Raw genomic sequence first — 25,632 nt, 5'->3', positions numbered from 1 at the left:
ACATAAACTTAAGCTCTTTAGGGGGTCCTCAGTAATTTTTAAGAGTGTCAAGAGGTCCTGAGACCACAAATGTTTGAGAACCACTGGGCTAAATGAACTTGAGCTTTTCAAAATCAACAGTTCTGTTACATTCTCCTTTTTAAATATTCAAGTGGCATATCTGTTCCAATTTCATGCTGTAGCTGAGATGATGAAAACTGTGGAGGCTAACTTCACTTTTGTATCTGATAATAACATTTATTTTGTTTTACAAGATTTGGTGGATGGGACTGAGTGAATTCTACTGTGAAGAAAATCCATTTCTGAAGAGATTGCCAATTTTTGTTGAGCAGAAGGAGGAAGTTTTGCCTCTGAAGGTGAATAGTTATATGATTTAAATTAATGTTCACGCAAATTTAATTAACTGCCTTAAGAAGAAAAAAAAATTCTGTCAGATGTTAAAATATAAATCCAATCTAGGTCAATCTGACCTAGTATTTGTTTGTCCCTAGGTAGAGGAAATGGTAGCAGTGGTAGTCATTGATTAGAAGGGGTTCTGGAAGTAGTAAAGGTGCCTCCATATATCCCTCTTAAGAGGAGGGTCCTTGCTAAAGAGATTTTTTTTTTTGCTTTCCCATTGAATATACATTGAGCTAATCTTCCCTTTTCATTAAGTGAACTCTGTCTTTAAAATTACATTGTGGTGTGGAACTCTCTTTTTTGTTTATTTGTATGTGTATGTGTAGTTGTGTTTGTATTTGCGTGTGTATTTGTATATGTAGCAGAAAGAATACTAGGCCCAGTCAACCAGTCAATCAACATTTATTAAGCATCTACTATCGGCCAGGTGGGTAGCCAGGTGGTGCAGTAGATAAAGACTTTAGTTCAAATCTATCCTTAGACACTTATTAGCTGTGTGATTCTGGGCAAGTCACTTAGCCCTGTTTGCCTCAATTTCCTTATTTATAAAATGAGAGAGGGTGGTGGATTGAATTATTTATGAGGTTCTTCATACTTTTTTTTTTTTTTTAGTGAGGCAGTTGGGGTTAAGTGACTTGCCCAGAGTCACACAGCTAGTAAGTATTATGTGTCTGAGGCCAGATTTGAACTCAGGTCCTCCTGACTCCAGGGCCGGTGCTCTATCCTCCTGCCCATGTTCTTCATACTTCTAAATCTAAAATCCTGTGCTTTTATCATCCTTCCTTGACCACATAAGATTCTTTTTTTCCTTTTTTCCATTGCTGAATATATTTTTGAATATTTGTGACCTCTTCCCAATTATAGTAGTACCTAGGGTGTGTGTTTTTTTAAAGTTTGTGACACCATTTACTCTTGTCTTTGAATTTGCAGAAAAACTTTTTGTACCACAGCTATAGTGTACATAATTGTGAAATCCAAACACGTCACTGAAATAATTTTATGTAGCACTGTATTATAGAATTCCAATATGAGTGATGTCTCTCTAAACTTAAGATGGCTAGTCCTCAAAGGATAACAATAGCAATAGCAATTATAATATTAATCAATAAGGGGGGACTTAATAATTAATAAGAACTGCTTTAGAGAGTGCAACTCCGATAGGCTGGCCATGTCATTTGAATGCAAAACATGTGCTTGCCAAAAAGACTATTTTATGGAAAACTCACACAGGGCAAGCGTTCACATGGTGGTCAGAAGAAGGACTTTCTCAAGAACTTTGAAACTGATTGTGTGACATGGGAGACACTAGCACAGCATGGCATGCCCACATCAGAAAAGGTGCTGTGCTCTATGAGCAAAGCAGAATTGAAATAGCTCAAGAGAAACACGAGATGCACAAACTTAGAGCATCCACCCCAAACATTCACACAAAGTATTTGTGACTGACCTGTGGTGGAACATTCTGAGCTCGTCTGATCAGCCACGGTCCGACATGCTAACACTTGACTCTAGCATAGTGATGTCATTTGGTCCTCTTCAAGAATGAAGGACAGCAACCAACCAACCAATTAATAAGGATAATAATAATGGTAATTATAATAAAGATAATAATAGGAATTACATTTTAATTAACAAAGATATAGTAGTAAAAATAATAAGTAGTAGTTTTTAGATTGCACTTTAAGGTATGCACAGAGCTGTGCATGTTATACCATTGGATCTTTACAACAGCCCTGAGGTAGTAGGTGCTATTATTATCCCCATTTTACCAATTATGAAATTAAAACAGGCAGAGATTAAGTGATTTGTCTAGGGTCACACAGCTATTAAGAGTCCAAGGCAAGATTTGAATTTAAGTCTTCTTGACTCCAGGTACAAAATTCTATCCACTATACCACCAAGCTGCCTCTAATTAAATTATTACCTCTAGGCACATGACATCCAAATCTACGTATCTTGTTCTAATCTTTCTTCTGAATTTTTCAATCTCATAGTTACAACCATTTAGATGTTCCATTGGAACTTCAGACTCAGCATGTCAACAATAGAATTGATCTTTCCTCCTAAACCTTTCTGTCCTTCACATTTCTCTATTTTTGCAGAGGGAATCGTTCTTTGACTCCCTCAGGTCAATGACCTGGCTTTTCTCTTTCCTACAACCTGGCTCCATCTTTCCTACCCAGTTTTATTTCACATTATTCTCTTTAATCTTTTCTACCGGAATACTAGGTGTTCCCCAAACTCATGCTTCCATTTATCTGCTGGAGTTGTTCCCCCTGCCTGGAATGCCATCCCTCTTCATCTCTGCATCTCAGAACTCTTATTTTCCTTTGAAGTTCTATTCAGGTGCCACCTTCTCAGAATATCTGATTCCTTAGTTGTTCAGAGGCAGCTAGGTGGCTCAGTGAATATGCTAGACTGAGAGTCAGGAAGAACTGAGTTCTTACTAGCTGTGCAACTTACTGGCTGTGCAACTCTGGGCAAGACACTTAATCTCAGTTTGCACTAATTTCCTCATCTGTAAAATGGGGGTATTAATAGTACCTACCTTCCAGGGTTGTTGTGAAGATAAAATGAGATAGTATTTGTAAAGCACTTTGCAAACCTTAATTTGAGATATAAATACTACCTATTATTATTGTTAATGCTTTCCTCCTCAAATTTCATTTGACTTATTTGCATACAAGTTGAATCCCCTAAGTAAAATGTTAGTGCATTGAAGGCAAAAACAATTTTATTTTTGTCTTTGTATTGAAAGTGCCTATCACGGTTCCTTGCACATATTATGCCCTTGACAAATGAAATTTAACTAAATATTGGGTGCCTTACTAGATTATAAGTCAGCTTCTTCCATTTTTGGACAGCTTTAATTGTTAAGAAATTTTCCCTTATATTGAGACCAAATCTACTTCCCTGTAATATGAGATTTAAAATTTTAAAACTGGAAGGAAACTTATAGGCAATGTAACCTAAACCCCTCATTCTAGAGATGACAAAGTACAGCCAAATGAGGTGAAAGGATTTATTCAGTGACATAAGAAGTCATTTGAGGAAGTGGGATTTGAACCCAGGGCCTTCCTCAGACCCCAAATCCAATGATACATTTCTCTATACAATGCTATCCACTCCTCCCCACACTGGTATTATTTCTGATCCAATGGAGAATTAATTATTAAAAAGAAGTTAATTGTTTGCCTGTTGAAGAGTCATTGAGTTTTGAAGCCCATTGGGATAACTTTTTTTTTCTAGAATTAGGTAAATTCCACACTCTGAAACATTTCATGGAACTTTAATTGGTGAAGAGATTTCCTTTTCCTTTTCTTTCCCCAGTGTAGCTTATATATCACTGGATCAGGCCCAAGAATGTCTTATTTTATGTAAGAATCTTTCAGTTTCCTTTCCAACCCATAAATGTTAATTAAGTTTCTAACAGTATATAGTGTATCAGTATATGTTCTCCTCCCATAGTAACAAGTTGGCAGCTGTAAGTTGTAGAGTAATATGAATAATAGGTAATGTAAAACTTATGAAGAGACACACAGAGTGCAGTAGAAATGTTTTATTTCAGAAATCAGAAGTGGAAAAAGTGAACTCTATGTCCACTTCTGACCTATTTATTGGTCCCCAATAGTGTAGCAAATTCTTCCAACATCTGCTGCTTTAGGGTGAATCCTTCAGGAACTCTTAATTGCCACTCAATTTGATCCAAGTTTATAGAGCAAGCTGTCCATTGAGATCTTATAGCTAAAAGATCATCTTGGCAACCCCTCTGGCAATGCTATATCTGTAAGTGGTTAAATACAGGGTGACTGTAATCCTTCAACTGAGTGCTGCCCAAGAAAGACCTGGTAATATTGGTGGAAAAGGGCACCTCATTCAGAAAGGATGATCTCAACCATGTGACTATTTAGAAGTGATTTTATGTGGGTAGGAGGCTATGCTATTGAAGGATCATGTACTGAAGTCATTTTGAAAGGGCTATGGAATCCAATGACCCTTGCTTTGCTGTATAAAAGTAGTTTTCTCACAAGATGGCTCACTGGGAAGGCTAAGGCAGTAGGGAATAGGGAAATGGAAATGAAGCAGATCCTATGAGGAGCTCTAGAGACCTTAGTTGCATAAACCAAATGGTCTGCTGTGGGTATTGCCCTTTTCCTCCTCCCCGTACCCCCTCCCCCATTAGATTTTTGTTGTTATTGTTTTTTTAATTGCTTAAGTTTGACCTTGGCAAATAAATGAAATGCTTCTTGTGTATAACCACGGATTCCTAACATAACATGATCTGTGCTACATTAATCATGTTGGAAGATTTCCACCTTAGGGGGAAAAGTCCCTAAACAAACCAATTCTTACATTATTAAAATGGCGTGTGGTATTTGTGGGACATTTACATAGGGCTTGATTTCCACCCAAAGAAACCAAAGTGGGTGAACTTAATCAATCCAGGCAAAAATTTGTTTTCTTCCCTTCAGTTTGCTCATGGAGATGTAGCAGCAGCCACATAATGAGTGTGGTTAATAACATTATTATTATTGAGAATGTCACCTTAATAATATCTTGTAGATGCTTAATTTTTTTTTTGCATTCTTCCCTAAAATCTGTGCTGCCCAATTTTTTTCTTCTCTTTCCCTTCCACCAGGGGTTCTTCATCATTTTTGTGTCATAGATTCCTTTAGAAGTCTAGCGAAGCCTATGGATCAGAATAATGACTTCAAGTACATTAAAAATACATAGGATTACAAAGGAAACCAATTATATTGAAATATAGTTAGCAAAACATTAAAAAAATTCATGAATTCTGAGTTAAGAACCCCTGCCTTCTGCTGCTCTCTTCCGACTCCCCAACCTAATGGTAATGAATTGCAAGAGTATAGTTTTTTTCTTTGAAGAGGGTCATGGTGGAATTCATGGAGATGGTATAGAGTTAATATCATTAGCTGTCTAAAACAGTTTGACTGAATCCATTATTATTTCATAGAGTTGAATGGCTTATGATAGACCTGGACTCTGATATCAGAGGTCAGGGAGACCAACCTGTTTGATCTGGGGGGAGGAAATCACTTGATCTCTCTAATCTTTGTTTTTTGTTTAATTTGTGTGTTGATTAAGTGGATGCTATGATCTTCAACAACTCTTTCAGCAGCTTCAAGGCTTTGTAAGTCTATGCTTCCATCCAAGTTCTAACTCTGGTGGTTCCGATGGAATGGTGTCTTAGTGACTTTTTTCAGGTCACCGTGTGTCTCTTAAGCCAAGAACAAGAAGGCACATACTACATACTAGATGCAATAAATCCCTGTTGATTGATTGATGTGGGCCCTGGGAGTAGTTGTTTCTTAGGGTACATACCAAAATATTATTAATATCCCTGAACTTCTACAGCCAAGATTTTTAAAGATTACTGAACCTATATCCATGATATCAGGAATGATCATTTCAACACAGGTAGAAAGACTTCTTGGCAATTTCTCACTCATATCCCCAGGTCCTATTTTTCTTTAGTGGGAAAACAATTTCCACAATTGTTTACAAACGGTTTGATAGTAGAAATATTGTGTATGTTTTATTAAATGGTATAGAGAGTATTGTGAGTAATCATGACACTGGTTACACATCAGTACTATTCTCACATCACATAGGGATAATGCTTATTTATAGGAAAGCAGGTCTACATACCAGTAGACACCAAGACCAAATCCTTAGACATCATTCTTATGGAAGCAATATTTGATTCAGAATATTTTATAGACTGCCTGGACGAAAGGAGGCAATAGTTGAAGTGTTTGGAAAAACACTTGTAAGCCTGGCAGTAATTACAGCAAATCAGGAATGGGGGACTTCAATTAGCTAAATGTCTGCAGGTGGGGACACAATGGATAGAGCACCAGGACTAGAATCAGGAAGACCTGAGTTCAAATGTGACCTCAGTTACTTACCAGCTGTGTGCCCCTGAGCAAGTCACTTAACCCTGTTTACCTCAGTTTCCTCATCTGTAAAATGCACTGGAGAAGGAAATAGCAAACCACTTCAGCATCTTTGCCAAGAAAACCCCAAATGGGGTCATGAAGAATCAGACATAGTTGAAACAACTGAACACACACACGCAAACACACACACACACACACACACACACACACACACACTGCTAGCATTATTTCTCTATTTAAAAAAGGGCAGCTAATAATTTCTGAGTTTGCCTTGATGATAATTTCCTCTTTCTAAAGACAGAGGAAGACATAAGGGACATAAGGACATAAAGACGTAAAGAAAAAGACTATTCTTTTTTTTTAAGGGATTAATGCAAAGACTAATTTTATTTAAAATATTTATGTTATTTGGAGAAGGGAGTACACATTGAAATCTACCAGCTCTAAGATAATATTAACTTTTCCAGGCTTTCATATGGGAACAGGTTACAATAAAAGCTTACAAATCATAAGATGGAATTAAGGAGTTGAATGGATTTTAGATGTCATGTCAATTTATAGGTGACAAAAATAAAGCCCAGAGAAACTGAATGACTTGTCCAAGGTCACATAAGTAGTGACCCAGATGGGATTCAAAACTAGCCCAACTCCAGTTACGACGGCATGATTTCCACTATAGCCCATTGTCTATATGAGTGGGCAAAAGAGTGGCAAGTGAATTTTTAACATTTTAAACAAAAGGAAGTTTCTGAAATATGTGCCACAGTCCAGGAGTTATTATAAATTAGTTTATTATTAAGAAATAACTATTATAATGATGCTTAAGGCAGTGTGTTTTGGGATTATCTGGTCCAAATAGTATTACCTCCATTTTACAAAGTGAGAAAATTGAAGGTCAAAGGGCGTAAGTGACTTTTTTGCAATAACATGATTAAGTAAATGATGAATGTGAAATTGAACAGAGGACTTCAGATTTCAAGTCTAGTGATGTTTCTAATATAAAATGTATTCTGCTTTTCTAATCATGCAGATAAGAAGTGCAATAAACTGTTAGGCATTAAAGAAATGTATTAAAATGAAACGAGAAAATATTTTACTCATATAAAAATGGTGTTATAATAGTACCCATGTGGTACTAAAAGAGAATCTAAAATGACTGAAGGATGAGGCTTAGGGAATTGAAATATTTAGATAGATTAAAAAAAATAAGGATCTTTTAGTCTAAAAAATACAAGGTGAAAGACATGACTAAAATCTATGAAATAATGTTGCTGAATGAAGAACATGACTTGGTTTTTTTTTTAGGCAATTGGGGTTAAGTGACTTGCCCAGGATCACACAGCTAGTAAGTGTCAAGTGTTTGGTTTGAGGCTGGAATTGAACTCAGGTCTGTCCTGACTTCAGGGCTGGTGCTCTAGCCACTGCACCACCTAGCTGCCCCCAGAACTTGACTTGTTAATCAAATCTTGAGATACTAAGGCACTCTATGAAACTTAAGGGAATTAAATCCTTAGAATAACAGGTTACATTTGTGTGGCACTTTAAAAAAATTTCCATATCCATTACCTCTTTTGTTCTTCATAAAGAACCCTGAGCATAAAGTTTTCATGAAGTCTTTAGTCATGGAAAAGAAAGTATTGCTTCATACAATGGATAATAAACTTTTGGAGCTGTTTACAGAATAAGTGGAGTATAAGACAAGTTTCAGAAAGGGTTGGACAAATTTATCAATTAGCCAGATAAAAAATGACTACTAAGAAAATCTTATCTTTTAAGGATGAGTTCAAGGAAGAAAGCTTATGCTTGTTTATGCTGGCATACTGCAGTTGTTTTGGGGCACCAGATTATTGTCATGAATATATTTATGGAATTGTATTTTGGAATAGTATAACTTTTTCTGTGTCTAGGAATACAGGAATTGCTCTACTAAGAATTCATTCTTCCTTATGCTGCCTAAACATCAGGTAAGTCCCAAGTCTTATCAACCTAAATTACTACATTTCACTTTTTTAGTTAAAAGGATTTTGTTCTTTCCTGTACTCAGATGGAAAACTACTTTCTCTTCTATACTATATATGGACTGCTAGCCAATATATTTATGAAGTTGGGCCTATATAAATGATCATTTATGAAAAAAGTTTCTCACATGGTCTTTCAAAAAAAAAAAAAGAAGCTATCCATTTCATGAAATAACAGTTATTTTATGATAGCCCATAACTTCTATGAAAACATATTTAGTACTAGACTAGAACAATATTTTAAAAAGAAAAGAACTAAAAGTAGTAGAAATAGACTTGTACAAAGACACTGAGCACAAGCATTTTTGTTGTTTGTAAATTTCTTTGGTAAAAACTTAATTAAATATCAGATTTATGTAAGATTTTATTTCTTATTTTATATATTTATTTGACTACTTGTTTTTATTGATGGTTATATTTGTAACAGAAAATGAAAAAAATTCACAAAATCATTTAAAATAAAATGTTAAAGGGAAAAAAGAAATTAATGCAGTTCTGAAATCAGAACTTAAATTTTAAAATGTCCAGTATCTTTATGTTTTAGGAAATTTTAGGCTAGAGCTAGGCATTTTAAAAAATGCTTTACACAATTTAATGTTACTGCCATCTTTCTGGTAAAAATGGATACCCAAAAGGACATGATCAACATGACAACATCAACTTACTGTTTGTATTATAAATTGAAAGCATGTACTACTCAGACACAGGTATTGGGAAGGTAGTATTTTCACCTTCTTCTTTTGGAGATAGGCAGTTACAGGCAACAAGATGTTACTGATTTTACTGTTTTCTGAAGAAAGATTCAACTCCTGACCCCAAGAATTCCAAACTCCTGTTTTTTTTTTTTTTTTTTTTTTTTTTTTTTTTTTTGTTCTGTATCTCTCCATTAGTCACTGGCTGTTTACTTGTTATACTACCTCCGCTTGACTGGCTATTTAATACTTCAGAAGCAGGCCCCAGGTTTGTTGCTATAGTAGGCAACCGCCCCGGTGGTACTTCGGCACGAGGGTGGCGAGGCAAGGCCTGCTGCTGTCACTGCTCACTGTGTGTGGCCGGGAGCCCGCCTGGCATTAATGCGCGCGCTGGCTGCCGTGTGAGTGCCCTTGGCAGAGTTGGCAGGCTGAGGCCGGCTTACACTCAGGCACTTTGATTTTTTTTTTTCCAGCGGCCTTCTTTTGGGCAGCTTCCTTGTCGTCCTTTCTCTTTTTCCTTTCTTCCATCAACTGTTCTTCCTCTTCTTTCACTAAAACCCTGCTTAGTTTCCTTTCGACTCCTTGGGAGCTTTCAGCTCCCGGTTCCCCCATGTGTGTAGAGCGCACGGGAGGAGGCGGGAGGAGGGGAGGAGGCGCAGAGCGGCCTCAGTCCATCCGTCCGCGGCGCTGGGGAGGGGCCGGGGCCGCAGCACAGCCGCCGCTCTCAGCACCACCGACCCCCACCGCCGCCGCCGCCGCAGTCCGGGAAAAGGCTGTCCTTGATCTGATTCTCACCAGTAAGGAGAAGGTGGCAGCAGAAGAAATGATGGGAACCTCGGAGGCAAGTGACCGCTCCGTTTATAGTTTGTCATGGGGAAGAGAGGAAAGCCAGGCTTAAACTGACATGTGCCCTGATTTTAGGAAAGTGCAGTTAAAGGGTTCAGAATAAAATAGGAAACATTCTGTTCACTAAAATTCCTCAGAGTAAATAGACTCAGGGCGAATGGGAAGTCCTTAAGGACAAAATTCTGAAGACAGGAAGAGAAAGGGGAGTCGTTTAAAGAAACCAATGTGGATTCGAAGAAAACTCACCGTCCAAATGAGACCTTAGAAAGGAAATTCCTTCAGACTCAGATTCTGTGGTTTAATTAGGAATTCAGGTTAGGAGCTCAGAAGAGACGTCAGAATTGGAGATATGGATTTTTAGGAGTCTTCTGTTTTAGAAGTGGTCATTGAAGTCATGACAGTGAATGAAATTGCCAAGGAGAGAACAGAGCCAAAGGTAGCACCCATACTAAGGAATTGAGGAGAGGAAGAACCAGGGAAGGAGCACTTAGAGAAATGGGAAGAGAACCAGAAATGTTTGGTGTCCTTGTACACAAAGCAAAGGGAAATTCGTAGGTTCAACAGTGTTAAAAGCTGCAGAGAGATTCAAGTCTGAACAAAAGGTAATTGGATTTGGTATTTAGGAGGTCACTGGGCATCCTTGAAAGAATGGATTTAGAATGATGGTAGCAAAAGTCAGCTTGCAAGTGATAGGGAGGAAGTAGAGACGCTGAGTTATAAACAGCTTTTTCAAGAAGCTTAGGAGGGAAGAAGAGGAATAGAGAGGGGGGGGAAGAGAGAGAGACTTAAGCGAGAGAAAAGAAAACTGTACCTAATTGTGATATAAACATTAAGAGTATTTTTTTTCTTTTTTCTGGGGTGATGTTTGGGGAGAGCTGAACATATTTTTAGGCGGATAGTAAAGAACTAGTGGTAATAGAGATTTCTTCTGAAGATACACAAAAATGGAGTGGGGGATGACTGGTAAATTTTTGGAAGAGGCATGAAGAAATGTTATTATCTATGTTCCAAGTATAGAGTGGTCGCCTCCCAAAAGAGAAGGTGAGGGAACTTAAGGAGTGGTGCTCTACCCTCCAGATTGTCAGGGACAATGAAATGTTCCTTAAAAACTGGAAGTGAGACTTCAGTGGGAAGCAAGGTAGTAGACCTGAAGTTGGCAGAGAGAAAGCTTGACCCCTGTCAGGAGGTTGGAGAGTAGAAGAATACCATGGAGATGAGAAAGCGAAAGACAAGGACATCTGTACAGTTGGAACTAAAAAACAAATTTGAATCCATTCCTGAAAGAAAGGAGCTACATACTTTGAGTAGGAAGCTGTCTACCTTCCAGTGAATGATAAGGTAGAGCCACAAAAGCTGTTAAGCAAGGGTCAGAGGAAGAAGAGTGGTGTATTGATGACTTCCTGTGGATGGGTATAAAAGCAGCTGTTTGTCAACTTGATAACAAAACTATAGAGGCCTGTTGTCATCCCAGGGCATATGTTCAATAAATAGCATAGGACTGTTCAAGACATGTCACAACGTATGACTGGCGCCTGCTTCTAGGTGATTCATTTGGCCACAAGTGACAAAACAGAATGAACCTAGAAAGTATTGTGGAGATGAAGAAGCGTCAGGCAAACAATTGAAGACCGAAGGGGCATAGGTTTCGTTTTCCTCAGTGCTGTGTATTAAAGACAAGAGATGCAGAAAAGAAAAAAAAATGATTTAAGAAGTAAATATGTGGCTAAAGATGGTTCCTGAGACTGGGATTTGAATTTCTAGACTGTGGCTTAACACAAGGAATGACAGACTCCTGACTGAAATGAAATATGTCTAAAAAAGAATGTAAGAATGCGTTTACTTGGGATCTTAAAATAATGGCTTTAAACCCTTAAGCAAAAGGGCTTTAAATTTAAAAGATTGAGGAAGAGAGAAAACTGCTTGTGTATATATACCTAGCTAGAGACCATTCCGAATAGCTAAAATGAAGGGAGAAAACAGTATACCAAGAAGTTCAGAGGAGACAAAATTCAAGAAAGTACCTAATAGTAAAACCAGCCTGTTTTTCATTTTCATTTGTGTCTCTATTTTCTATATACACATACCCCCTAATTAGGCAACAAACATGAGGACTTTGAGACCCTAACCCAAATATTTGGGTTTGGACATATTTGATTTCATAGCTATCACTGATTCTTGGTGGAATGAAACTGGAATATAGCTCAGAATGAATATACCTTCTTTGAAAGAAGCAGAACTAGTATAAGTAAAAAGGAAGGGGTAAAAGTTGTATATTAAGGAAACAAATGGAAGAAGTATGGTGGAGAACATTTGGGTGAAGGTTACTGGAGGAACAAATAATAATTATTTTGTCATGAGATTATAACGATGGATCACCAGGACAGAGAGAGGAAATAGTTGAAGAGTCTAGGAAACAGATCAAAAGCTTGGTACAGAGGCATGATATAGTAGTAATGAAGGACTTTAATTATCCAGATGTCTGCTGGAGCTCTCTCTGCCAAAAGCTGAGTGGCTACTAATTTCTTGACATGCCTTACTTATTTCAGACTTCAAAAGACTCAGGAAACAACAAGCAGAAATTATACTGTGGGTCTGATTCTCACCAATAGGGAGGAACTGGTTGCAAGAGGGTGAAATTGATGAAACCTTGGAGGAAAATGATTGGTTTTTCCTAGAGTTTGTGGTGAAGAAGGAAAAGAAGGCTGGGGATAGTCTGACATGCACGCCAGATTTTTGGGAGGGCAGATTTCAGAGGGTTCAGACGAAGGCTAGGGAAGATCACATGGAATACATTCTATAGAGTAAATCACTCTAGGAAAGTTTGTAGATGACACAAAGCTGGGAGGGATAACTAACCACTGGACAGCAGGGCTGATCTAAATCTAATAGGATGAAATTGATCTGAGATAAATAAAAAAGTGTTAAAAACAGGCTTTGGGCAACAGGCAACAAGCATTTTTATTAAGCACTTACTATATATATATATACCAGAGACTATGCTAAATACTGGGGATAAAAGCATTAAGAAAAAAACTGGACTCCCTGACCTCAAGGAGCTTACATAGTTTTTTTCTTTTTAATAAGTTTTTATTTATATCTTTTGTTTCTTACATTATCATAGTTATTCAAGTATTTCTTTCCCTCCCCCTTTCAGAGAGCCATTCCATATAACAAATAGTATGTGGGTATATATATCTATACCTAGATATATGTATGTGTGTGTGTATATATATATACACATACATACAAACACACATCTTACATTTCAGGTTACTATATATATTACATTATATACATATAATACATACATGGTACATTATACATTAAAACATATATGTATACATACATACATACACACGTTTATGTGTACGTATATGATGTTTTTAGGCAACTTCAAGCCCCATATGAGTCAGTGTGATGTGGTAGATTAAAAAGCTAATGTGAATATAGGCTGCATTAGGAAAAACATAATTTCCAGGGAAAAGGAAATAAGCATAGTTCCTGGCACATAGTGAAGGCTTAAAAATTACTTGACTGATGTTAATTGTTCCTTTTTACTCTGTGCTAATCAAATCACATTAGGAATACTGTGTTCAGTTCTGGGTACATGTGTATGTGTGTATATATGTATGTATGTATGTATGTATGGAGAAAGAGGGAGAGAGAGAGATGCTTTACAAACCTTAAAGAGCAATATAAATGTTAATTCTTCCTTCTTTCTCTTCCTTCTCTGTTGACCAATTTTTCTGTGTTTGTGTGTAGGGTGGAACAGTATAGAGAAATTTGTAGACTGCAAATACTCTGCTAGATGACTGGCATGGTAGTGGAAAAATTGTTTCCTGCCTTGAGTTGAATGTTCTTGCTTAGAGTTTGTCACATTCATACGCATCTCTAGTGTACACAACACAGTGCCTAGGTAGCTATAATTTGTGTATGCCATGGGTACTGTCAACAGCTGCAGTCTTCTATTTGCCCATTTGCCATCTCTCAACTCAATAAATACTGAGAACATTTTCTTCTTCTTTTTTTTTATCTTCCAAGCATATTGATTTATTAAGCAATACATGCCAATTGCATAACAAATTGGGACCAGGCATCTTCAGCTTGGCACTGGACCCTGAATACGGAGCAGGGGAGAGGGGGAGGACAGATTTTTATACATTAAAATATGACAATAAGCAGGATACAAAACAGAATGTATAATTAGGTAAAATGATTTCTAATTGGAGAAAAGATTAGGGACTTTCTGAGTCAGGAGGGGAAGAGCAAGCAGATACAGTTTACTAAAATCAGAAAAGGAAGTCTTCCACTCCTTGCAAGTGTCTGTATTCAATAAAAGGAAGATGGAAACAATAACTGATCAGTATGGCGCCAGTTTTTGGATAAGACATATGGATTGCTTGAGATGTACAATTGTGAGAAAACTCCTTGCATCAATCTTTGGATCTGACTAGGTTTCTGGTCAGCATAACCTCGGTCCTTAGTTAAGGGTCTCTAAACAGCAGGTAGAGGTGGGCCAGCTACCTAGCCTCATAGGACTAGGTTCAAACAATACAATAAAGTTTACTCACAATCCCCATAATTGAAAGAAATTTCCTCACAAGACAGAAATTGGACGAGACCAATAATCAAATAGAAAGGAAACTGAGCTAGGTCCAGAATTGAGTCACAAGAAGGAGTCAGTGTGGTTTACTCAGTTCCTACAATTCCCTTAACCTCTTGCCTGTACTATTAAAATAACCTGTTAATTGGTCTCCTTAATTGGTGCTTCTTCCCTCTTTCAGTCTATAGTGTACCTACAAAAATGATAGTCCTGAAACACAGGTTTGACCGGCTGATTCCATTATTCAACACACTTCAGCAGCACCTTGCTACCTCTAGGGCCAAATATCAACTTCCCTGTCTGGCAGGTAATGCCATTCACAATCTGGCTACAGTTTATTATCCCAGCATTCCTATCCTTTATTCTACTTTTCCACTCTCTACAACTCAGCCAAAATGCCCTATTCTTAATCAACAACACCTATATGGTCCATTCATGGGGAATGCTAACTCATTTTCATATGGCCTAAGCAGATCCAGTGGGCCAGGAAAGATGGAGTGGTTGAAAGAGTGCTGAGAACAAAGTAGGAAGAAGCAAACTGTAGGATCTATACCAAAGAGTGTCAGCTCTGAGACCTTGAGTAAAGGCAATGTCATGTTATCTCTGACATTCCGTTTCCTTATCTGTAAAAGCATAATAATTCTAATGCTACACACTCAACAAAGCTGGTTTTCTTTAGAAAAATGGTTTAGAGATCAGAATGTTCTGTGCATGCACTGTATCATCATCCTCTCCAATGCCATAAGTATCTTCAGTATAAACATATAATCCTGTATCTTATATTTGCATGTCTGCATATATGCATGCATATATGCATGATTGTGTGTGTGTGTGTGTACACCCACCCATTTTAAAGTCAATTATCTTTAATTTCTCTGTGGCTGGAGATAATCCATACTACTTCCCGATATTAACAGTAACTGAAGCCTAGGAGTAGTAGATCTACAATGCACTTGTGCCAATGGCACAAGGGATAAAGTGCTGGGCCTGCAGTCAGGAAGATGGGAGTTCATATCCCACCATCTTTTGCTTCTTTTTTAAAATTTTAATTAATTAATTTATCTTTAGTCTTAACAATCACTTCCATAAGCTTTTGAGTTTTAAATTTTCTTCGCCTCCCTCCCCTCCTCCCTCTTTAAGATGGCATGCAATCTGATATAGGCTCTACATATACATTCCTATTGAACATTTTCACATTAGTCATGTTGTAAAGAAGAATTAGAACTAATAGGAGGAACCACAAGAAAGAAGAAACAGAACAAAATAAAAATAAATAATAAAAGCAAATAGGATACTTCAATCTGCATTCAAACTTCATAGTCCTTTCTCTGGATGTGGATAGCATTTTCCATCATGAGACTTTTAGATCCTTGCATTGCTGAGAAGAGCTCAGTCTATCAAAGTTAGTCATCGAATAATGTGGCTGTTGCTGTGTGCAACATTCTCCTGGTTCTGCTTACTTCCCTCAGCATCAGTCCATACAAGTCTTTCCAGGTTTTTCTGAAGGCCACTTGCTTATAATTTTTTATACCATAATAGTATTCCATTAGATACATATACCACAACTTGTTCAGCTATTCCTCAGTTGATGGATATCCCTTCAATTTCCAGTTCTTTGCCACCACAGAAAGAGCTGCTATAAATATTTTTGTGCATGTGGGTCTTTTTCCCATTTTTATGATCTCTTTGGGATACAGCCCTAGATGTGCTATTTTAACTGGGTCAAAGGGTATGCACATTTTTATAGCCCTTTAGGCATAGTTCCAAATTGCTCTCTAGAATGGTTGGATCATTTCACAACTCCACCAACAATGCATTAGTGTTCCAGTTTTCCTTCATCTTCTTCAACATTTTTTGTTTTCTTGTTTTGTCTTGTTAGCCAATCTGATACATGTTATGTGGTACCTCAGAGTTGTTTGAATTTGCATTTCACTAATCAATAGTGATTTAGAGCATTTTTTATATGACTATAGATAGCTTTAATTTCTTCATCTGAAAACTGCCTATTCATATCCTTTGACCATTTATCAATTGGGGAATGACTTGTATTATTATAAATTTGACTCAATTCTCTGTATATTTTAGAAATGAGGCCCTTATCAGAGACACTGGTTGTAAAAATTATTTCTCAGTTTTCTGCTTCCCTCCTAATCTTGATTGCATTGGCTTTGTTTGTACAAAAACTTTTCAATTTAATGTAATCAAAATTATCCATTTTGCATTTTATAACGTTCACTATCTGATGTTTAGTCATAAATTCTTCTGTTCTCCATAAATCTGACAGGTAAACTATTCCTTGCTCTCCCAGTTTGCTTATAGTGTCAGTCTTTATATCTAAACTGTGGACCCATTTTGACTTTATTTTGGTATATGGCATAAGATTTTGGTCTGTGCCTAGTTTCTGCGTACTCTTTTCCAGTTTTTCCTAGCAGTTTTTGTCAAATAGTGAGGTCTTATCCCAGAAGCTGGGGTCTTTACTAGAAGCTACTAGTAAACAGTAGATTACTATTGTCATTGACTACTGTGTCTTGTGCACTTAACCAATTCCACTGATCCCACCACTCTGTTTCTTAGTCATTACCAAGTAGTTTTGATGATTGCTGCTTTATGATGCAATTTAAGATCTGATATGGCTAGGAGACCTTCCTTAGCATTTCTTTTCATTAGTTCCCTTGAAATCCTGGACCTTTTGTTTTTCTAGATGAATCTTGTTGTTTTTTCTAGCTCTATAAAATAATTTTTGGAGTTTGATTGTTATGGCACTGAATAAGTAAATTAACTTAGGTAGAATTGTCATTTTTGTTTTATTAGCTCGACCTACCCATGAGCACCTGATGTTTTTCCAGTTATTTAGATCTGACTTTGTGTGAACAGTGTTTTATAATTGTGTTCATATAGTTGCTGGGTTTGTTTCGTGAGAACATTTTCAAGGCATGAAGTATAAGGTATGACTCTTAACCAGCAACAATTTCCATTCTAATTTGGGAGATATTAACATATTTGTATATATGTGTGTGTGTGTGTATGTATATGTATATATATACATATACATACACACACACACACACACACACACACACACACACACACACCCCTATGCCTCCAGGGAAAAATGCTGTTTGATATTTAAAGCACTTTGTAACCTAGGCCCCTCATAACTTTTAAGGCTTTTTATACCTCACTGCTCCCTACCACATGCTGTTCGATCGGCTAACATTGGCCTCCTGGCTGTTCCACAAACAATATATTCCATCTTTCAGCTTCAGGAATTCTCTCGCTGTCTCCCATGCCTGCAATGCTCTCGTCCTCCCACCCCCCCACTCTAACTACTGATCTTCCTTTAAGTTCCCATGAAAATGCTATCCCTTACTGGAAGCCTTCTCCAACTCCTCTTAATTCTAATGACTTCCTTCTGCTAATTATTTCCTATTTGTCCTGTATGTAGCATGCTTTATATGTATTTGTTTTCATGTTGTTTCTCCCATTAAATTGTAAGCTCCTTGGGGACAGAAACAGTTTTTTGTCTCTTTTTGTATCCTAAGAATTTAGCACAGTGCCTGACGCATAGTAGGTATTTAATAAATATTTACTGTTTGATTGATTAAAGTAACAATATATTTCAGTGACAGTTCAAGGTAGTACTTGATTAGTTGCTAAATCCATTGTTTAGACAGTAAAGAATGGAAGCCCAGAACCTTTGATTTGGAAGGTAACTCATATGTCACATTCAGTCCCAACCTGAAGCATGAGTACCCTCTACAACATTCCAGCATTCATTTACTGAGAGCAAATTTGGCTCTTTGAGATAGAAGCACTAGTTGTTTGCCATATTGCCATTCTTCCTTTTTATCTTATAGCTATATCCTTTTTATCTTATAGCTACCCTGATAGTATTTGTCTTTGTGGATATAGCAGTTTTTTCCCCTCCTTTAAGCAATAGTCCATCTATAAATCCAAATCTCATTCTTAAGACACTATCTTCTCACCCAATTATTTACTTCGCAAAATTGCCTTCCTCTTCTGAAACCCATGCCTTTTGTCAGCAAGTGATGAAAATACCCCATCTTCCTCTAAGGCCTTCAGTTTCTTTGTTACGATTTCATAATTTTAATTCACTGTAAGCTTCTGATTAAACCAAATTGCCTTTTGCAGTATAATGTAATTTAGTTTAAAATGTGGTTACTGTGAAAATAATCTGTAGAACTTGATTCTTTTTTAAATCTTGTAGGAAATTGCAGCAAGATATGTCATGAATCAGATAAGCGAGGAGGACCCGTTGTATCAGCGATATGTAGCACGTTACCCAGAAATCTTGGAAATACTTGCTAATGACAGGGAATGTGTGTCATGTGGACAATGCATCCTATCCTCAGGGATAGATTGTGTAACTTTTATTTCTCCAATGAAGGTAAATTATGCTTTCTGTATGAATTTGAATGGTATACTATTATTCTTTTCCTTGTCTCACCCTTTTGAGACTAGATAACTTTTATTGAGGAATTGATTTTCATATATGACTTTTGAGCTTAGTGTTGCTCCCTTTTCCATATAGAAATACAGCAATCATTGAGTTAATTATAGTTAAGGGTTATAAAGTTATGTAGTCAAGAGAATTTAAACTACTTAGAGTACTGTATTTTAATTAGTTAATGGGTAGCACTCAAAACTGACAAATACCTTATCCTCTATTTTCCCTATATAGGCACCCCATCAAGAGTCACTTGATAGTGGGTCTGGAAGGCTGAGCAAGCTAAGTGGCTGTCCCTGCCCCTATAAATGGCTGTTACTTTCATGCAGTTGGCTCTGAAGTGGCTTGTGTTTTAACAGCAGATGGGTTCCTGGTCTCAGATATGAAATGAGATTTTGTCTAGGTATTAAAATATGAATCTGCTATCTATATCAGACTTTGAGCACCAACTCCTTAGGGGATTCCACTCTCTCAAGTCACTTCCCATGTCATTCATAGGCTCTGATAGTATGTTTTGCTCAAATAGTCTATTGTAAGTAGAATAAAATTTAAAGGAAACTAGATAGTAGAACTCTTGTAGAGAGACAGTTGCCACCATTTTTCTTCTCATCTTTCTCCTTGTTCCCACTTAAATCTCTTGATATGTCTGGATAGCACACTGTTAAAGCTCATGAAAATGAGTAGGGGAAGGGATTCACATCTCATCTAAAGCTGATATGTTAAAGGGAAAATGAGAGTTCAATCAACAATAAGCAAACAAGAGTCTTGGTGACTCTTTGGCCTCAGTTGCTAATAGACAACCCTGGTCATACTATCTGTGCTTCTCTCTGTGGTCCCTACTCGTTCTAACTCTCATCCCTCACACAGAAGTTCAAAAAAGAAGGGAAAGGAAAGACAATTAACACGCACAGATAATACCTATTTTTTCCTGTTGTACAATTCATTGATGTAGCAAATTCTGTTGTGATCTAAGGCTAAACCACTTCTTAAGCCCACTCTCTCCAACAGAGGTTAGGAGAAAACTCTTTTCCAGTGTGGGTACACAAGGGATTATCTGAATTTTTTTCTTAATATGGTCCCATTTAAATCATTTTAGGCCCAAAGAAGGATCCTGTGTGGCAGCAAATTCTAAGGCTACACAAAATTATATATTTTTTTTCCTTTCTGGGTAGATGCTTTTCTGTTGAGGATGTCTGTAAATTTCTGTACAACAAATCACATTTTGTGGTCGACTTTCATCTTAGAATATCAGCTGTGTATGTATGCCATGAAAAAGTCTCCCTATAGACTTTTATAGCTACTTTTTTTTAATTAGGCAGTTGGGGTTAAGTGACTTGCCTAGGGTCACACAGCTAGTAAGTGTCTGAGGCTAGATTTGAACTGAGGTATTCCTGACTCCAGTGCTGGTGCTCTGTCCACTGCGCCATCTAGCTGCCCCTATCCTATAGACCTTTGTAAGGGGCTTTTGAGGAAAGGGGCTTCTGGAGAAAGATCTCCGCAGGCAGTGCATGTCTTAAAAACCCATTATCCTAAGTTGAAACTTTATTTTGAGTTATAATCTATCTTGTGACATTTTAGACATTATAGTGTAATCAGGTTCTGGCACATGACCAGAGTACCCCAGATAACATCTTCATGTGGAGAATATTAGGAGGCTACTTCTGAGAGAATCAGGATAAAGTGTGACTGAAGTATATGTGTGGAACCTTCTGTAACTGGTTCGTGGAGTCAGGAAGATGCAAGTTCAACCCTAGCCTCAGACAGTTACTTGCTGTGTAACTCTGGGCAAGCCACTTGATTTATCTGTCTTAGTTTCCTCCCCTGTAAAATTAGGATAATGATAGCACTTCCCTCACAAGGTTGTTGTGAGGAACCCAACCCACCTTTATGAAAGGCTTTTTTAAAATTTTTTTTTGGCATCTTTGGAGTACAAGTAGATTAGTCAGATTAGTCATCTATTAATATCTCTCATTCTTGTTATGTGACAGGTCTCCTTTGATGAGCTCCTGTAAGGCAAACAGAGTTGAATGTAATTAGTAAGGTATAAATTCAAGGGGTTTAGAGACGTAAATTTTTATGGAACTTTACAAATCTGGCGTAAGTTTTCAATCTCAATAATGAGAGAAAGTATTGAGGTGTAAAGGTGAATAATGTTGAGAAAATGACTATACTCATATTTGTAAATATGAGGAAAAAAAATAACATGTCGTTAGGAAGCAGAATATCTCCAGTGGTGAAAAGTGGATCCCAGTAAGTGTTTCTGGGATTTGCTTAGTTCTGGAATATAATTCATATTCTCAAGAAAGAAAGAAAAAAAAGGCCTAAAGGGAGGAGAACAAATAAAGGAGAAATTGCTTGTTGAAAATTAGAAGGGATTTAGAGATTAATCTCTGAAAAGTGATTTATAGCTATAGGGAAAACAGCAACCAAGCCAGGGACATTCAAGTAAGCTTAGCCGTGAAGATAATTAAGAAGACACTTCAGTATTTAAGAGGAAAATGTATAACAAGGATCAGTAGTAGCCCATTATTAAATTCAAGGGAGGGCAAACCAATCATGATCTAATATTGCAGATGAATTGCCTTTTTATCCTTTCTTTAAAGAGAAAATGATATTTAAAAAGCAAAGGTATATCAACATGTAGGAAATAATCAAAATATTATAAACTTAGCTATAACGAGGTTAAAAAGACATTCTACATAAGTGAATCCGTGAAAATCAGGAAGTGTGATATAGCGCCAAGGTGTAAGGCAGCTAAGTGGAGCAGTGTGAATGGAGCATGGGACTTGCAATTACGAAGAAGAGTTCAAATCTTGCCTCAGATGCTTACAAGCTGTGTAACTCTGGCCAAGTCATTTAACTTCTGTCTGCCTTAGTTTCCTCATCTGTGAAATGGGGATAATAAAAACACCTACCTCAGAGAGTTGTTGTGAGAATCATAACATATGTAAAGTGCTTGCAAACCCTAAAGCTATGAAAGTGTTAGCTATTCACAACAAGAACAATAATAATAACAGTAATAATGAGGCACCAAAGAGGTATACTTTTTAATATTATTTTATATAAATGCATATTTTAATGGTGGAAATTACTCTTCTCCATGAGATATATAATTTATTTTTTAATGAAGTCAGGTCATATGTTTACAATGGAAAAAATAATGCCTCTTGTGGGCAATTGATAACAAGGAATATGTATTTTTCAAGTGTATGCCTCCAGTTTTCCAAATCTGCCTCAGCTTCACAAATACCTGGGACTTGCCTTGTTCTAGGGACTAAGTTTAACAAATTGCTGACCTTCCTTTGTCTATTCAACCATAAGAAGAAAACCATTTCCTAATGCTAGAGAAGCAGTAAGGTGTCATGGAAGAAGTGTTATTGGATCTGGGGTCATAGGATTTTGGGATTCCACTTTTAGAGCCAGAATAGACAACAGAGGCAATTTAATCCAACTCCCTCATTTTAGACCCTTGACTGAAAGCCTTCCTCTGCCACCGTACCTGTATGACTTTAGATACAGGTAATCTCTCTAGTTGCGTTTTCTGTAAAGCAGAGGTAGACTAGATGGCCCCTAGGGTCCTTTTTTTGACTCTAAATATATGCACAGGTGATGCTGTTCATGGGAGAGGGTACAGGATTTGGATCTGCTGATCTCTAAGATCCCTCTTAGCTCTTAATCTATGATCTTACTGTCCCCATCATTTTGCCCCCTTCTGTATGTTAAATTTTATGGAACATTCTGTCTTTGATGTGCTTTGCAACCTTTAGTACTGCTGTACAAAGGAGCTGTTGTACCATAGATGGATCTTGCTTCCTGACTTAGCATATTTAATAACAGCAAAATATCAAATAGTGTCTGCTTTGACTTGGGTGGTTAATAATGATCATGATAATAATAATAATATAAAAATAGCTACTATTTAAATAGCCCTTAAAGGTTTGCAAATGCTTTACAAATACTTTCTTATTTTAACCTCACAACCACCCTGGGAGTTAGGTGCTATTATTATCCCTGTTTTACAGATGAGAAAACTGAGGCAGACAGATGTTAAATGACTTGGCCAGGGTCACACAGGATTATGAACCTAGGTCTTTCTGATTCCAGATCCGACACTCTATCCACACTGCATTACCTTCCTGCCTCTAACATTGTCATGTTGTGTTGTATTGAGCTTATGAAATGTTGTGGTGGTATATTGAAAATAGTCTTTGAAAATTTTTTACTACTCCTTTAATAGTTCCCATTAACTAAAATTTATTGAATTATTTTTGTTTTATTTCTAATAGCAATAATGGGAATAGTTCTTATTTCTAAAGCAATGGGTTTACTCAACTAGCACCTGTTTTAGTATCATTAATAATTTTAAAACAGTTGTTTTTTACAGCAGTGACTAAGACCTGAAATGGGAACTGATAGATCTCACTTTAGTCACTGCCAACCTGGGCCACATTTGAGCTATTGACCTAGAGGTAACATAAAAATTCTCATCAACCTCTTACAAAACATTTGAGTTGCCCCATGCCCAAGATATGCATTTGATAGTTTTCATTTCTTATAGTTACATTAGTTGAGTTTAACATTTCCCCAGATCCTCTTAAAGTAGAGGAGTTTAGGGAATGAACAGTTTGCAAAATGAACTCTCAACCCTGCATTGAATGACGTAATGTAATTAAAACTACCCTCAAAAGAGATTCAGTTGAATGAGCCTCACTACAAATGCGTGAAAACACAATCTGCCTTATGAAAATACTTGTAATGTTGTAACCCCAGTTCCATTTTTTATGACAAGCTGCCAGTAATGAAGCATATGAAAGATTATATTTTCATAATTTTACTCATTACTTCTAATATAAGATCCTACTTTACAACAAGTTATTTCCATTCTAGGTATCCCTGACTTACATTGATAAAGCTTACCATCTAAGTAACTTGATTAGGAAGATGAATGTGACTTTTACAATGCTGATTATTCAGCAGTCAGTTCAATCTACACTACATGTTCAAAAGGATCCAGAGAGTGTCACAATTCATATTCTGAATAGAAGTGATGATAAATGTGGATTCATTGTTCTGAAAACTCAAAGTGTATAAGGTTAGCATTTTGTCTAACCAAATCCAATCTTTTTTTATTTGTTCCTAATTTCAAATGGGGCTTAGTTCATGACTCCCTGGATTACGTCTCCATCCAATAGCCTTCTCTGGCAGTGTGATCTTTTCTTCTTATTTGTGAGTTCCTCACCAGAACCTCCACTTGAGAAAAAGTATCCATGCCAGCCATGACTACTTCCAACCTAGCTTAGCTCTTGACTTTTTGTACTATTCCACTTTACCCAAGAGTTTCAGCGCACTTTTATGTATTGTCTTCCCCATTAGGATGTCAGCTCCTTGAGGGTAGGGACTGTATTTGTATTCCCTGTGCTTAGCCCAGTGACTGGCACTTGGTTAGTGCTTGATAAATGCTTTATCTGTCTGCTTATCTATCTATCTATCCTCATGGATTCTTTCACACCCCTCAAAAATCACATCCTATTTCTTTTGTTGGATGGTGTCATAATTATCCGAAGGATCTGTTTTCTCCAGTGGATCCCAGAAGTGTTTTTGACTTGAAGCTGTGGATGGCCAAAGTGTCCACTCACCTCAGAATTCACTAGATATTGAGTCTGCCATGTTCTAAGTAAGAGATCTTTAGGTGAACTGACTCCTCTAATGACTTGGTGGCTGGTGATATGTATATAGTCAGGTCTGGAATAGAAAGAAAGCCTTACCTTCCTTGGATGTAACTATCGGCTTTGTTCAGAGTTAATAAGCTAACTTAATGGACAGACTCAACCAAGAAGAGAACAACACATGTGATACTTGGCTTCATTGCCATACTGGGTCTCTGCTTTGGCTTGGTTCAGAGGAACAAAAAGTCACATGTCTCAATTGCAATTCAGGTAACTGGTTCTACTCAGACTATATCTAGAGTAGTTTCTGATGTTTCCCAGATTTTAGTGATACTGTATGCTGAGAAAGGGACAGGTAGCATAGACTTCCTATAAATGGCACCTATCTGAAGTAAGTGGGATCCCAGGTACATTTGAATATGCCAACAAGAGTAGGCTAGATATAACTAAAGACAGGAGTTGTTAGGATTCTTTTCTAGTCAGGGCTACACTCATGGATATTCATTAGCTATTTTAGTTCCATTTTCCTGTCTCCCCCACCTCCCAACCAAAGTTAAACTGAAGTCCATCAGCTGGGCTTTGTTAAAGTTATCTCTGTATATTCAGTTTTCTGCACTGTAGCAGTTCAGAGTGCTTTTATTTATTTTGAAAACCACTTAAGTAACATTAATTTTCCCTTAATAGTATTTTTTTCCAATTACATGCAAAGATAGTTTTCAACATTCACTTTTATAAGATTTTAAGTTCCCAATTTTTTTCTCCCTGCCTCCTTTGCCCCTTCCCCAAGACAGCCTGCAATCTGATATAGGCTATGCATGTACATTCATATTAAACATATTTCCACATTAGTTATGTTGTGAAAGCAGAATCAGAACAGAAGAGAAAAACCGTGAAAAAGAGAAAAAGAGAAAATAGTGTGCTTTGATCTGTATTTAGATTCCATAGTTCTTTCTGTGGATGTGGATAGCACATTCCATCTTGAGTCTTTTGGAATTGTCTTAGAGTCTGTCAGAGTT

General features: G+C 37.1%; 1 protein-coding gene across 2 annotated transcripts in view; it reads left to right on the top strand.

Annotated features, from left to right (window-relative positions):
• The first annotated feature begins 289 nt into the window (after nucleotides 1-289).
• SLC26A7 (solute carrier family 26 member 7) overlaps nucleotides 290-25,632 on the top strand; it is a 274,022-nt gene continuing 248,679 nt past the window's right edge. Inside the window, exon 1 of one of the 2 annotated variants that reach the window (XM_027856958.1) lies at nucleotides 290-356. The gene's annotated coding sequence lies outside the window, so the exon portion shown is untranslated. Of the gene's footprint in view, nucleotides 357-11,643; nucleotides 11,704-25,632 lie in introns of those variants that run through there. The other variant, XM_027856959.1, reaches the window with a different exon arrangement.

The sequence above is a fragment of the Vombatus ursinus genome, unplaced genomic scaffold, assembly GCF_900497805.2.
Source record: "Vombatus ursinus unplaced genomic scaffold, bare-nosed wombat genome assembly UNPS02011767.1, whole genome shotgun sequence".
Lineage (NCBI taxonomy): Eukaryota > Metazoa > Chordata > Mammalia > Diprotodontia > Vombatidae > Vombatus > Vombatus ursinus.
The sequence above is the reverse complement of the archived record's forward strand: the minus strand, read 5'-3'. Positions and strand labels throughout refer to the sequence as shown.